At 41.4% G+C, this 4,955-nt stretch overlaps 1 long non-coding RNA gene across 3 annotated transcripts in view; it reads right to left on the bottom strand.

Moving 5' to 3' along the window:
* LOC108448631 overlaps window positions 1-4,955 on the bottom strand; it is a 143,641-nt gene that overhangs the window by 51,844 nt on the left and 86,842 nt on the right. The window lies entirely within an intron of this gene.

The following is a 4,955-nucleotide window of genomic DNA, read 5'->3' on the forward strand; positions in this document are numbered from 1 at the left end:
CTGAACTCAAAAATGGCTTAAATGGCACAGTTAGTGCTAACTGTAATTTCGTAAAATTGGGTGAGTAAGAACTGTTATCTTCCTCCTGTATTGAGAAAGGGTCTCTGGGCTACATCTTCTTTTCTCTAGAATGTCTCTAGATTAGAGGAGAACCCAGGGCATGCTGAAGTATAGGCCATCCTCTGTGAGTGTTGGGTTTGTATTCTGGCTGTGTGTAAAAATACTTCTTGCATAAGGACAGCAGAATTTCAGTTGTGCATCTGTGTGTGCTATTTGTTATGGCAATGCTAGATATACTTAAAATAGACTTGGCTTACAAGAAATGTTTTGAAGAGCTGTTCTCAGTATATTTGTTAATTTTCCTGTTCATAGCTCATTTTTTTAAAGAGGATACTTGCAATGCTTTAGGAGATGCACAGCTCATGGACACTGTTTGATACACATCTCTGTCAGTCTGTGCACTCTGTTTTGAATGTGCAATATCATTGCTTTTTCTTATCCTGTTATTTTTTCACCTCTATGCAGGACTGCTATCTCAAATACCCAGTTGTTAAAGGCTGCTTTACTTAGAGTGCTTCAATATGTAAGATCATACCTTGGCTTAACAAGGAATGAGTGCTGAGCATCAGGGAAAGAATGGGGGATCAGTGATTGCCTGTTGGGTCTGATCATGAGAATTCACAGGGCAGAGGGGTGGAGGCTGCAAACCAGAGCACTGGAGGGAAGCCATGGGGACTGCTCCGAGATGGGGGAGAAGTCTGATAAAGTAAGGGAAAAGAAGTGCTGATCACCAGAATTCAGTGTGGCCCTAGTTTGTGTTTTCTACTTGGTTTCTGATCAATTTCTACTTCTTCTGCTTTATCCTCTAAATGAAGAGCATTTAGAAGTCTGGCAGTGGTGGTAGGGTTTGGAAACCTTGTTCCAAACTGACTGATGTGCCTCCCAGGATATTTGTGACAGCTCCCTGGTGGTCAGCTGCAGCTCCAGGAGCTCTTGGCATGGACCTGAGCTGTCCCCTGTCAGAAGAGCTGGGCTTAGAGTCTCCATTTGGGCTAAAAACCTCAGCCATTGTTGAGATGCTGGTGGCCAAACTCCATGGCACAGTGAGTGGAGACAGAAACCACCAGTCACTGACACAAAGCAACTTGCTCAGGTCTGAGTGAACAGAATCCCTGCACTGCTGTTCCTTAGTGCTTGCTTTAGCTGCCTCTGGGCTCAGCAGTTACTCTCTCCCAGGTTAACCCCACTCCTTCCCTGGCCCTCGCAGCACAGGTGATTTGTACAAAGTTTTCCTGCTTCCTGCATGCTGCACATGTCGATGAGAACTGTGCAGGAGATCATGGACATGGTCTGGGGCCAGGGCTGGTCTGGAAGGCTCCTCATGGAGAAGCAGAGAGTGCCAAGGAGAGCAAAAGTGCAGATGTTCCTCTGCTCTGCAGTGGGTGACTGGCATGTGTCCCCTCCCTGCAGTGCTTTCCTCGCCTGGTGCTCCAGTGTGGATGTACCAAGGCTGCTCTGTCACAAAGTCTAATTCGACAGTTACAAATTTCTAAATAACCTCAGGATTCTGAGACACTTAATGAAAGCAATTCATAAGAGATACTGGGGTTGGGAGCAAGACCTATCAAATAACCTCCTATTGTTGATACTATTTATGATAGTGCTGTCTCCTGCTTTTACAGAGCCTCCCAGTCCCAGAGTCCCTGGTAATGAGAGGCATTTGGCATCGCTCAAATTCAGTGGGTGGACAGTAATAATCAGATGATAGATTATGTGTGGCAGGGTAAGTATGTAGCTGTAATTGTTACCAAACACACAAGTGCAAATCCCAGTTCTTACAAATAGTTCTAAATGAGCTTTCTTATCTGTGCCTCATAACCACGGCCTTCTTCAGACAATGGATAGAGAGTAAAGTAAATTTAAATCATTTTCATCTATGGAAGAAAAACTGCAATCCCTTTTTATGCAGTTTTAGCAGTATATGTAGAGCATAGCAACTAAACTAAAAATATTACTTAAAAATATTTTACTATCACTGCATGACATCACTTTACATTCCTCTGTATGTCACTACCCACAGGGCTGCTACTTAAGTACTTTTTTTTTATATCTACCCTTGAATATCAAGACAACTTGTTGCTTGTCCATTTAACCTTGAATTTCTAGCTGGATAGAAGCTTCAAGTATGGATGGAAGTTGTGGTATTTTGGATTTTCGTTTGGGTTTTTTGGTTTTGCTTTTATTTTATTTTGCTTTTTAAATCCGTGGATGCCAAAGAAATTTAACTGTTCCTTTCCTTTCAGTTTGGACTGACTTGTGTACCTCCAAGGCTCCTGTACATTGCCAGGTTGTTTAGCACCACATTTCACATGCACTTAATCCAATCCCTGAAGGTATTTTTAAATTCCACCAGTTACAGGCGAACAAAGAAATTCCTGTTGTGCTGTGACTCATCAATGGCCCCACGAAGTCTGATATTGGGACACCAGGAGGTGTGACAGAGTACTATTCTTTCTGTGGTATTCAGTTAAGAAGGAATATTAGGAGTTAAGCTTTTGAAGAACAACCAGACAGTTTAAATTGCCTTAGAACGATTAAATGCTCATCCACTCATTAACAGCAAGGGAATCCCGCGGATTCCTTTTCTCCATGGCATTTCTTTCTCCTGACAGAGCTAAGTACCTTATTCTAATGTGGCTGAGCTGGACAGAAAGAGGGACTTGGAGCAAATGTTGGCTGTCACTGAGGGGAGCTCCTGCCTGTTCCAAAGGGAATCCAGGGAAACTCAGGGTCAGGAAAGCAGATGCACATTTAAAAGTAGTTAGGGGTGTATTAATAGGATAATCAGAGGACCTGAGGTTTTGCATGTCGTGAAGAAAGTACAGACTCCTGTCTTACACATTCCCTCCCCTCTCCTGGAGGTGTGAAGAGTGAGAGCATTGAGAGCCTGGAGCCCTTCCACAGTCACTGTTCCAGAGAGTGCCAGAACTGGGGGAGGCTGTGCTCTACCCACAGGTACAGGCAGAACCCCCCCAGACTGTGGATAAACGGGAGGAAGCCAAAGACATCAGCAGAATTCATCAGATGCTATTTTAAAAGCTGGAGTAGCTTACCTTTTTCCTTTTATTTTTTTTCCTTCTTCCCCAGTACATGAGGATTGCAAGAAAAGGCCTGCAAAGCCCAGGGAGCCAGTCCATAAGGTCACCCCTCTGATAATGTCTTTATTTAATCATGCTTTATAAAGGATCACATGGCAGGCCTTGAGGCAAGCTGAAATCCAGTGTGTATAAAAAGTTTTTCTAGGCTTAAAACGTTTAGGAGCAGCAGCTCTTGAGAGGAGGAGGTTATACCTGCACTCTGCCCGACAGATGTCTTACCTAACCTGTGCCCATAAAGAATGACAGGGTTTGCACAACCTCTGTTAGCTGCCTGCTCTGTTATAATTGCCTTTTGATGTGTAGAATTTATCCCAATCTAAGTCCTTTTCACTAAAAATTAGGCCAATTTTGTCTTGTCGTCTCCCCAGCAGACACAGAAAATCATTCATCAAGCTCCCTCTTAGTAAGTGTTTTACATTAAGACAATTCATTTTCTGTCCTCTCCTGTTCTCTTTTCTACATTAAGAAGAAAAAAGCTGAATCTTTGAATTTTCCTCCATAGATAAATTTCAGATAAATTTCTCTTCTCTCTCCAGATCTTCAGAGTGCCTGATCAGTGATTTAAACAAGAATCTTAAATCCTGGGTGTGTCTCATGTGTTTGGAAAGATCCACGAGCACAAGATCCCCTTTTAGCCACGGTACTGGAGCACTGGGGGGGAACAAAGGAAGCTCCCCAAAAGTGCATTTTTGCTCAGGATCAGTTAGAGAATGTTCTTGTTTTCTGTCACAGCTTTTTTTGCTCCCTGACATTCAGGAGCCAGTGGGAGGCTCTGTCCTGTGTGCTATGGAGATGTTCTACATGATCAATAAGTTATGAAGTTGGCAGTACTTAAATGATTAAATTTCCAGCCACAATAGCAGGTTCCTGCTCTTGCAGTTATTATTCTACGGAGTTGTTATATGTCAACAAATGCTGAAATAAATATTTTAAAGCATGTTTTATTTTTTCATAATTGTTGTGACCCCCATTTTGACTGACAGTCTTTTATTAACACTGGGGCTGTATAAAAGCATTCAATTTTTTGCATTTAGGATATTAATCACCTTTAGTGATGATGGCTTGCTGTAATTCCCAATTGAATGAACTATTCTTTGTGCTCTGACATAATTTGTAAATTATGGAGAGAGAGATTTACTTCAAGAGAATAACTTTAGGTAATGGGGCAGACTCTGTTATATATGTAAAATCCCACCAAACAAGATGGAAATTCACTATGGAAATGAGGTCACTTGGGACTGCTGCTTTCTAGACCAATGCTGGTGAGAACCAAAGTCCTTTACAAACTAAAGGCAAAATTTGGCTCCATGGTTATACTTGTGCATAGCTGTAATGTGATACTTGAACTGTAATTATCAGAAATTTGAAGTATCCATGTGACTGTGTTTTTGAAAGATGATTCATAAATGACAAAGAAAAAAAAATAGAGAAGATTTTGAAGACCTTTGAGTTGAAGTCTTTAATGTTAGAGGAAATGTTTTTTCTGGCTTTGTCCCAGTTCTAGCAAATATTTTAAATAAAAATCTCTAGCTTGCAGAGGATGTCCAGCTTCTAATATTTGAAGAAATAATTAAAATACAAATTTAATTGCTGAAGAAAAATGTTACCAATTATGTAAAGGACAGGTAAATTAAATAGGACTTATTTTTTATGCAGGAAGGAAACTTACTCTGGTATTTTGCAATAATTTGATCTGTAAGAGCTGCTTTGAAGTAGCACAGAACTCAGTGGGGATAAAGTTGAACCTGGATCCAGGCATGGACCTCTGAGCTGGACAAGGTGCTAAGGAAGAGTGGT

The sequence above is a fragment of the Corvus brachyrhynchos genome, unplaced genomic scaffold, assembly GCF_000691975.1.
Source record: "Corvus brachyrhynchos isolate BGI_N302 unplaced genomic scaffold, ASM69197v1 scaffold1358, whole genome shotgun sequence".
NCBI lineage: Eukaryota > Metazoa > Chordata > Aves > Passeriformes > Corvidae > Corvus > Corvus brachyrhynchos.